We start from the raw sequence: 11,485 nt of genomic DNA, 5'->3' as shown, positions 1-11,485 counted from the left end.
GTACTCGTCTAGCTATATGCTTATACGAAAAAAGCACCGATAGGCATACGAATTCAGAATGATCTAGAATGCCTGCTTGACGCGACTTATGGTGCAATAAAAATGATTGTCGCTAGAACGCGAGTCTACGAGGACACAGACGTTTATCGACAGTCATTAACGGATTACAATAAGCTCGATTAACTTTTTCACGAGGTGAACGCAATCAAAACACATAAAACGTACACTGATGCTATCACCTGGAAAACTACTCTGCTAGGTTAAATGCCTTTGTGAAATTCCTTGAGTGATGCTACGCATATAATCGCTGCTATAAAGGAATTGTGGCAAAAAGATCCTTGACCATCGTCGTTTGTTATCGACTTGTTTACTTGGCAAGAAGATAACAAATGGGACAACTGAATCCTTTGAGCAACATTCTAAATTTCGTGCAACACTTGCATTATAATATCATTTAAAAGTAGTCTTATTAATTACTTAAAATTATTCGTCCCTATTTTTATGCGCTTGGATTAGAATCATTTATAAAAAAAGAATTTTTATTAAAAAAATAAATAAGAAATCCTGTATCAAATGGAATTAGATTCTCCATAAGTAATGCTGTTTCCCATTTTACATTTTTAACAATCCTTCGAGGAAGAGCCTCAAAGATTATTCGATGAATAGTAAGCGATGGTAGAGTATAATATTTGATAGAGCTGTAACTGAAAGTAACAACACTAATTACTTACGTGGAGAAGAAGAACAGAAAAAGAACACCTGGGAACAGCCTATTCAATTTATTTAATATCACTGGCACAAATTTGTATATTTAATTTTTCTTTTGGCTCACATATCGATATACACATTATCTACAAAAGTATACCAAACATTGTAACAAATGAACAGTCGCCCCAAAATCAGAATAAACTCCTTTCTCGCGAGATGAAATCCCACGAAATGGCTACTGTACTCCACTGTCTATGAATAGATCTGACGACGTCAAGGGGATAAATAATGAACAATATCACCCCGATCAACGAAGGAAACCCATATTTTTGACAGTAACTCGTACTCACTCGTCAGAAGAGGTGCACGCCTCGGAGAACGTTTCGTAATTCCGGTTCCTGGGCATGTCTGGCGATGGACTGAACACGTTCGCGGCTTCTTGTGGGCGATTAAATTATTCTGTGGTGGTTTATCGAGGCCTGGTGTCACGAGTCTGTCCGTATCAAGTCCCGCAGTCATGTGCTTCTTACGCTTTGTGCGTCTTGTTTTATTTAATTTCGCTGATTTTCACGCTCTTCCTCGAACACGTTGCGCGATCTATGCGGACCAGAGTGGAAAAAATCGCTCGATCCGGTTTTCTAACCTTCCTCGAAGTCTATCGAGCCGAGACGGTATCGTTGGTGATTCAGGTTGCAGCAGGGCTTCTTGGGTGACGAAAAGCACAAAAAAAACTGAAAATTCGCAACCACTGTCTAAATCTATTCGGTAACAGAGCTACTGATAATTATGATGGTGACGCTCGGAGTTATCGGCACATTGCACTTGAATCGATGATAAAGCGATAAGTGGCGTGTGTGATTGTCACAGCGCTGATTACACAAAACGAAAATTCGCGATTGAGATTTGTGGCATGATACCTGGGGCATCTTTCTGTTCTCCATTTCTCACACTTCGATGGCCACATATGTAGATAATTAAGAGTAACATTAACTTACGTAACTGTGAATCAAATTAACGACTGCTAATGACGTCTAGTAGAATAAAGGAGTAGTTGATCGGAAATAGTGTCGCTTAAAATTAGAAGCAGTGCATAAAGTCTAATAGAAAATTCCAGCGAACGTAGCATGGCAGTCGATACACTAAAGAACATCCTTCCTTCGTTTGTACTGATTACAGCCATTAGTCTATGTTATTTCGCGACTCGTTACTAATAAAACATTTACAGAGAGTAAGAAATACGTTCTTAACCGTGGATTTGAGAGCAAGTAGCTTTGATTAACTACGTTTGCCCTGATGTAAGTACTGACTTAGACTGATCGTGAGTATGTATAGTTTCCTCCGTTCGGGTATAAACCTGATAACAAGAGCTCACGCAATGGAATGTGAAAACGGCAGGGATTATCGACTGCGAATTTCTTTATCTCTGGTTTCTTCTCGTTCCCCAATTGCAACACTTCTGGGTGCGTGAAAAAATATAAGATCACGATGATTTAATATGCAGACACTGGATGTTGCACAATGTTTTGCATTCTGCAGCGATCCATGACGCCCTCGTCAGTCTTGGTTACCTGCATCGTGGTGGGCGAAGCGAATAATCGAGGTGAATAGGTTGCTGAATGCTACGAAACGATTATTATAATTATTATAAATGGAATTTAAAATAGTTCAAATAGCTGTGACAAGTTTGGTTTAATTTTTAGAAGAACAGTATGGCAAGTATATTAGAACGTTTTGTTTGAAAATGAATCATAAGATGTAAAATTAACTCTTTATCAGCAGATAATGTATTTGACTGAGTGCTTTGAATATTCCAAATGCTAGAAGGTGGTTTTAGAGAGCTGTTTGCTTTTAATTGCAAGCAGTTCCGGAAATGACGAAGATAGCGAAGTACATAGGTACTGTATCTTTGGCTTAACAGATTAGAGTCGCACAAATGCAGCGTTAATTTAATCTACTACGCATAGGAAGAAGTGCTGTACATGTGGCATTAAATATGATGTGCTATATACGTGTATTTTTTTACTATGCATTTAGTAGCTGCTCGTTTTTGCAGTGTTAAATGAGTGGAACCCATAAAATAGGAGTAGCTGCGAGCTTACATCAAGAAAATACGTATCATACTGTACAATAACAAAATCTGGAAATATGCAAATGGTTAAGTTGATAATGCATTCAGACAGCAAGATATTTTTTGATCGTCTGTACGTTCATCCTAATTTCTCAATAATTAAACAAAATTTGATGACTTCACGATAATCTTGACCTGATCGTTGCGGTTGAAAGATACGAATTTGTAAACGAGCGGTTGAGAAAGAGAACGTCTGGTACGACCACCAGTGGATCGACGATAATTAATCAATTAAGTGACTCGTTAGTGTTACGGCTGTCGCGTGCTGTGATGAATTAACTTAACTATCTGCTGGAACTTAACGCAAGCCCGCGGAAGCTTTTGACCTCTCCGCGGACCTAGATTCTTATTTTTCTCTGAAGCTTATTTTCCTTTCCTTTTTTGGAGTTTAATCTATTGAATTTCCGAATTAATTTTCTGCGTACATGTCTTTTAGGATGATGATAGCTTAAACTTTATGGTTGTGGCTTTTGACCTCTTAATACTGGGGTTTTGAAGACATTTAATTATTCTATCCTATTTAGTAGTTAATCAACAGTCTACTGTTTAAAAAACACACGTTCTTAGATTCACTAGAACACGCTTTCTTCACTTTCTGACAAGATAATCGCCTCAGTCTTTTTATAATCACTGTTCTATGTTCCTGATCTCGAACGCAGTCACTGAACTTGTCTGAAATGCCCTCATTCTTATACGGAGTAAGAATATGACGCTATAATTTAACACTTTTCTATGCTATACTCACTAGAAATTTTTTAAGACTTATCTAATGTTTTGAATTCTCAATACTTGAATTCTTAATATCACTCATACTACTCATAAATGTGTAAATTACAAATTAATTTCCATTTTTGATCATTTCTTTAAAAAGGTGACAAGTTAATGTAGTAGAGAGAAATTGACAAGAAGAAAAGTTTGACAACCAATGACTGCTGATAAATAATTGCTATCACTGAACTCATGACTGTACTGGAACTTGGAGTCGGATCCATTCTCGAGCACACGTGGACTTTGTATCACTGGTAACCTGTGCTTGGAAGGCACGACTGAGAATTTATTATTAACTTGTTTTCATTGCAGTTATGTAGTAGTCGTTTGGTTATTCTTGACCGATGCAACAATGATAGTTCCACGTATTAGAAGCATTCGAAAATTTTGCTTCGCTGTCTATCTACTCGACAGCAAAAGGCGCCATGAAAATGAAACGATCGTCGCCTGTAATGTAAGCCAAGCGTTGCGCAATTTCGAAAACTTTGTTTGCTCATGTGAATTTCGTTCCGAGATACTGTCTAGTGGACATTATTTCGAAATGTAGCGAGCCTAGATCAGCGGATTCGGTGTGGGTCGTTCAGTATCTCTTATTCAAGAAAGTAGGAAATCATTTTCTTGTTTCATTTACTTTGTGGAGGTTCTGGGAACAAGAATAATTAACAATCTTTGGACTAATTTAGCTTTGATCTAACAAAAATCTACCTCTACAAAATAATAAGGAATCACTAGAATAAAAGAAATCAATCGACAGGAATAATTTTGCACTTATTATTCGGAGTATAAACGTATCAATTAAGTAAGGTTTACTCTATTTTGTCTCGAACCGTAGAAAAAAATAATATCTACAATCTCCACTGTGTTCATCTGGTGCTAGGGTTAAGTAGCATGAGACACGTTGACTGGCAAGTCAATCACTGAAACGAATTGATCGTGATGTAATAATCGAATAAAGAGAATAATAGTTAAACACATCAGCGAGCTGGATCGCGTGCTATTCAATGATTTACAATTTACAAGAAATCAATGAGTCGTGTAACTCGAATCACGCGAATATTTCGAAATCTGAATTACACGTATCAGTAATTATGGAAAAGTACGAGACACCTATTACTGCAGCTATTAAGGTGCATCAAGATCTTCTAGTAGATCGAGTCCTGGCCAAACACGTGACATGTATCTATGCAAGACGATACACAGTCGATAGCAGAAAAAGTTGGAAACCATAGAAATGTTAATGGACTTAGCTTAATGAATTCCTTAATGTATTCACTAATGTAAATTCAATGAAAATGAAACTATTAGTAAATTAAAGAAACATAGCCATAAAATATTATTTAAGGCTAAAAAGTTTCAAACTTTCCACTCTAATATAAAAATCCAATATTAACATATTACAGTCATATTGTGTATTAATGTAGCCTAAGTCCACATATGTTGAATATCATTACATTCTTTGTAAAATAGCATTTGAGAATCATATGTTAGATTATGTAAATGATACCTATAATTGAAGATAAAGTACAACTTTATCTTCAAAAGAAGGTCTAATTTTTAAAAAGACATAGGGCTATATTTGAAGAATTCACAGTGTCTAATTTTTCTTAGCACCAACTAAACTCGCTACTGCAATAAATGTATCTCTTCACAGACAATTGACTAACTCAATATTGAACTTTTTATAAGAGTTCTGTTATCAGTTACCACATTGATATTTCAAGACACTCGAATTAATCTTCACGAAAGCGGACATTGATGGTACCCAAAGATTGCTGCCACTTTCGTCGGTTCTTGAGCTACTAGAACTTTTAGTGATAATAGTATGACGTGTACAGGTCACGTTACATTCCACTATGGACAACGCCTCTGTGGGTGATAATCAGCGGGAACCGCTTTACATTCTGGACAGTGTCGTCCAAGTCACGAGATTCGATTAGATTAAACAAGATCCTCTCGTGACGTGAGTCACGTGCTTTGTGATCACAGTGACCGTTGCTTCCGAAACCCTCGAAGAGGATCAGATCCAGCAAATCTTGTTTGCTTCGACTACGTGACGCGTGGCTAGTTAGACTCGTTGACAAATATCGGCACGATAAATTCACGACAGCTCGAGAATCAGCTGAGAATAGAAGATGGCTTAAAAATATAATCCAAGAATTGACGAGAAATCCTGTTCGGCAGGGGGCTCAAATTGACCTGTTTTCTTCGCGCCACGAAGAATGTAAACGAAAAGACTTTGTGTTTCCTTCCAATTAGATATTGGCACAAAATCTTTACAGAGACTGGACCATCTAGCCAACAATATTATTTTTGTAATTCTATGCTATTAACTGATACTATATTGACGAAAAGTTCAATCTGTTGTTATCAATCTTCAGGTATCAATACGTATCAATTTTAGTCCATTTATATTGTTACTGTCACAATATCGATTGCGTGACTTTCTCTTGTGTCTACATTTACTGCGGTTAATTATACCTTGAATACATATATTGGTAGCAACAATCTTTAATTTTATTCTTCTCTTAACGTTTGCGATAAAAGAAAAAATATTGATATTCAATGCATTTAAATGTGAGAACGAATAATAAAATATAACTGATAAGATTTGACAACGAAACTGTCTTAAATACTGAGTTCGAGAAATCAAAATTTAAGAAACTGATGAAAGTACATAAAAAGACGTTGAAAATATTTGAAAATTTGAAGGGTTTAAAAATTTTTTAATTTTTAAATTTAAAAATTTGTAACAGGAAGAAGAGTTTAAAGATTAAAAAATTTTTAACAAAAAGAAGAGTTTAAATATTCTGAGTGACCCTCCTTGGTATGCTAAGGGTCAAAGAATAAAACAATTTGGATTCGATGTCTATAAAATAAGCTCTATAGAAAAATCACAAGCTTATAGCGAGTATCTACTATATTCCTACTATCCATACAGAAACGAAGATCGTGGAAAAGTCAACAGCTCGTACCCAATAAAACAGAATTAAAACACCCATAAAGGAGTATTAAATTAATTACTCCTGGTCCTAGATGGGGCATGAACTCTGATCCCAATTAGAACTGATCTATACCAGCAACACTGCTGTCCGAAGGACAGTTTTTTACGTGTTTTGTTCAGTGACATTCTAATTATCATCCTTGACGTGCCCTCTCAATTCCTAAATACATATACATACTATATTAATCAAGCATTTTTTAGACGTGATCTCGGCAATGGAAACAATGGCAGAGACAATAGGAAAGTTCGATTTCCAGCGACTTTCGCGGCGGACAGTCGTGTTTTCGATAAGCCTTTAGAGAAGAGGTCCAATACAAAGTATGTTTATCAGCTGCTACAAAAGATATCGATATCTCTGGCAGACGATATCAGAGCACGGGATGTATCGTTGCTTTCTTCGACGTTCCCGGATCTTTATTAAGTTAGCAATTAGCAGCACGTGGTCGATAATGCTGGGAAATTAACGATTCTTCGTGATCTGACAGGTCGTGACGCAGGAGAAGCAAATAGAGTAATTGGACGAACTGGACTGCCTGAGGACTTGGTAAACGGGAAACAATATTGTCTTGGTAAACAGAATGGAAGAGAGAGTGACGAGAATGTAGATGTAGAGATGTACTGGCAAATATCGGCCTCTGATAAAAGAAAGTCTGCAACAACACGCGATAAACGCATTATTGGAATACCTTTAGTGTAGTTGTAGACAAACTAACAGAATGCAGGAGTTTTGTGACGAAGAATAATGAGATACCACCGAGAGGACTTTTCTTCTGGTTGCAATATAAGTAATACGTATCCAATCGTGTAGAGATATTAAATTTCTGTAGAATTATTCAAAAATATGAAGATATAGTGAGAATTATCAAACCAATATTTAACTAGTTTTCATGCATCGAGAAAAAATTTTGTTTCCTGATTTGGGCACTGTACGTGATATTAATTATTGTACAATACGATTTTTAGAAAAAAGAATAATCCTCTTAGAATTGATCCTTGAAATGAAAATGTTTCTTCGAGTGTTACCGCATTGAGTGGGCTGTTAATTGTAAATGAGTCAGAAATGTGATAATATAATCGGTGGAAGCTTGAGCTTCGGCAACAGGTGTGCCACTATTGCATCAATGTTACACGTGATTATCATGTTGTCTCATTAATATGATCAAAGAAGGAGTCGATTGAGTTCCACCTGTTGCCGCCTGTTCTTGTGAGAACAGAGCCTTGAAGCACGTTGACGATTATCAGTATTGATAAATCGTCTTTTTGGAATGATTTAAGTCTTCGAATCTAGGATTAATTTCCCCTTGACTACGAGAAGTGGAAGATCGACTAAGATGGGCCTCCACGATTATTGTATCCTCAAATTGATGCTTTTAATCCTTAATTTTCCTTTAATGCGATAAAATCATTAAGAGCCCACTCATTTAATTGCAGATTTGTTATCGAACTTGCAGAGATATAAAGAACAATGTACAAAGAAATCTTAAACACTGTACAGTTTCTTTGCATTAAATTATCTTTTATAATAGGATGTTACATTATTATTATCACCTTATTTTTGTTAGGGTATCAATACCATATCAATCGAGGGGTTGAAAAAAACATGACTACTTTCTCGTGATCATTTACGTAACACTGCTCGTAACGAAACGCATGATCTTTTAATTCTTTTTTTTTCGACAAGCAATTGTCTGGTGAATCATGCAGAAAAGTCTCATCACATGATTTGCTTTGACGTAGAGCACGCGCTCGTGGAAATAGATTAGGATGTCGCATGACGCAGAGGATTCCACATTGCATCTATGGAGAACAATGCGTAAAAATTGATACTTCTTTCTGAGAATAAATAACGCGCGTGAAATGCACGTGTGTTTAGTGAGAAAAACTGTAGGACATCTCTTTGTAATATAATCGAGTATCGAAATATCCGAGCAAAGACTAAAATAGGTACTTGATTCCACCAGAGATTAAATTAGGAGATATTTTTCTTCCAAACATCTGTTCGTTCGACAGTTGATTAAGACCTAAAAATAGGATTGCCATTGGAACTCGAACGTCATCAAATTAGTTTGGTAAGCAATCAGGAACCCCTCTGGCTTGTTCTCACCAGAAAACCGCTTTAGGATTAGGAATAGTGTCAACTATCGAGTCATCATTTTCGATGGCATGACAGGTGGCGAGCGGTTCTTGTTTTTCACGGAAATATAAACACTTTGCTTAACACTAGAACTACTAACGATTAATGTATACCTATTTTTATTTTTATATTCCATTATTGAAGAGAAAGAGGAATCTTGAAAGTAAAGAAAGAAGGAGAAAAATTAATACAGTTAATCAATTAGCTTGATACATATGAAAGCACAGTTCTGGGTAGGGAAATGTAAGTTTTTCTCTTTGATTGAAGGAATTATCACGGGTTTGTGCAGATCCCAATACACAGTAGTTAGTGACGATGTGTCATTGGTATTGATACAGCATTACCATATCACTCACATATGATCTATAGTCCTCTATTGAAACATACTGTGTCACTCACATACAAGTATCTTCGCTTCTAAGGCAAAATGACATTAATAATGTATTTTGCACTCCATCTATTGGTATTTAAAATTTTGATAAAAATCTAGGTTGAGTTATTTAAAAATTTTTCACGAATAATTCAAATGGAAAGTTATACGTACATTACAGAAAAGAGTAATACTTATAAAACCTACAACCAATCATGTTGTAATTCTGATTTCATAATTATAACGTTATAACAAACCACCTACTCGTGGAGTTTTATCATTCAGCATACTATCTAGGACTTTGAAAGACTCGATACTTCGTATAAATTAGATATTGAATCACCACCCACGGAAGTCACTGATTCCAAATAATTTTATAGGTCAGCGAAGTGTCAGGTGTCTTAAAATAGTCTAGATACTCAGTGGCAATGGTCTGCACGCGTTTCCTAATTTCCCTAGAATACGACCTTTCAATTCCTAAAAACACAACCATAGAATATGTAGGTATATTTGAACCGCTCATTTGTCAACTTAATTTACATAAGAAGTTAAGCATTAGTTAAGTGTTTTTTCTGTAAAAATTTTAAAAATTCAAAAAGTGGAGTTAACCACTTTGAGAACGATTCATTTGTACCCACATGAACTTTATCTTTCTTTTCATTGACCATTGTCTATTTACAGCAATAGCGAAAAGTGAATAATTTGCAATTACAAACGAGCAAATTACTGGCAAAGAAGACAGTTAGGGGCCGATAGAACCAAGCGACACTGAGAGGTACGACTAGTTACGCAATCATATAAATATGTCATCGTGCTTCTAAATAGGAAAATGTGTTTGGAATGTGTTTAAGGAATTATTATGGCGTACTGTTGCAGTCTAACGACATTACGTAAATCAATGATCGTCGTATAAAGGCGACTATAAATGTAGCGATTTTCAACTAAATTCGCCAGAAAATGGCGTAAATAATTAAACAGTCGAGTAAGAGTCTCGTTTGTAGAATGTTTTCTCAAACCACTGGAAAAATCCATCGACCTCAATTTCCACGGATTGTCCAACAAACGCGTAAATCTTAATTAACCGGTACGTTAACTTTAACTGCTCTGACTCATAGACTCTAATCTCCTTAGACCTATCAATTAGTCGAAATGTCGCGTCGTTTGTCATGAACGTCTATATTTACAATTGACCATACGATATCCCGCGGTGTTGCCTCAATTTCGATCGTTATCTGAGTGTAAATTCAAGATGACAATATCCTTGTGCTGATTACCGAAGAGACCAACAAACGAAAACATTCCAGAAGCAACAGGCAGCTGTTTTCCAAATGATTTGATTGATGGCAAAGACTCAGATAAAATACTCAAAAGACTTTTTCGTTTGCTTTAGTTATGTCACGCTTGTTTGGTTTTCAGGCGTGTACTTCTGTAGGATGGTCTGTAGACTTCTATTTTTTTTGTGGAATACTAAACGAAGGTACTCAATAATTATAGTCAATATAGACTATAAGTGTCTAATTAAATCTTCATGCTGAGGTATAAATTATCAGCACTATTATATTTTTTTGTCTAAGTATTTAAGTAGATAAGTTAAAATTGTACTGTTAAGTCTAGTTTTGACATACGATATCGAAAAATCCAATTTTTTATCTTTCTTCCAGTCTTCCATTTTAATACCCTCAATTCAAAAGTCTATGCTTTATTTATGACTCCATTAATTTTTCTGCTTTTATGAAAAAACCTATAAAATAGGAAATTATCTATACCGATAAAAAAAAACGGCATAAAAACATAACAAATGTGCTTGCGGTTACAATTGCTAGAGGCAATAGCAATTGTGTCAAGAAACGTTTGTATTTATATCTATGAAATTATTGAATATAGGAAATTAAAATTATCCTTTGGAAAAAAGCAGCACTAGCGTATAATGAAACATGTGATGCAACATGTGATGTAATACGGCTCGCAAGTATAAAATATATGTATATATGCAATATTTTTGCATATGCACATTGTGGTCTATTCTAAGTGGCATTGGATTAGCGAGATGTGAATTCATTTTTCAAAGATCGATCATTAATTGGTTGCAACGATTTCTGTCGCAGCGAAAGAACCTGTAAAGTCGAGTTACATAAAAGGACAGCGAATAATTACTGAATACCACCGTGCACACTTGCTGGGCGTGTAATTTGATCACCAATTACTGTTACCATCTAATAGAAAATTACATTCCTGATGGAAGTTTGCAAATTGCTTCAGATATTTCTAGGTAAGTATTTAACGCATTAACTGCCATGTCATCCAGATGACAACTCAACATACAGAACTATACCCAGAATTAATTTAAACAATTATGCACAGAATTATCAGGAATCC

The 11,485-nt window shown here is 35.6% G+C and overlaps 1 long non-coding RNA gene across 1 annotated transcript; it reads right to left on the bottom strand.

Annotated features, from left to right (window-relative positions):
• Positions 1-854: 854 nt before the first annotated feature.
• Positions 855-1,303, bottom strand: LOC143182806 (uncharacterized). The gene is made up of 2 exons (XR_013002520.1): positions 1,059-1,303; positions 855-972 (listed from the first exon to the last, which is right to left on the bottom strand). It is a non-coding gene; the product is annotated as an uncharacterized LOC143182806 (long non-coding RNA).
• Positions 1,304-11,485: the final 10,182 nt, after the last annotated feature.

The sequence above is a fragment of the Calliopsis andreniformis genome, chromosome 9, assembly GCF_051401765.1.
Source record: "Calliopsis andreniformis isolate RMS-2024a chromosome 9, iyCalAndr_principal, whole genome shotgun sequence".
Classification (NCBI taxonomy): Eukaryota; Metazoa; Arthropoda; class Insecta; order Hymenoptera; family Andrenidae; genus Calliopsis; species Calliopsis andreniformis.
The sequence above is the reverse complement of the archived record's forward strand: the minus strand, read 5'-3'. Positions and strand labels throughout refer to the sequence as shown.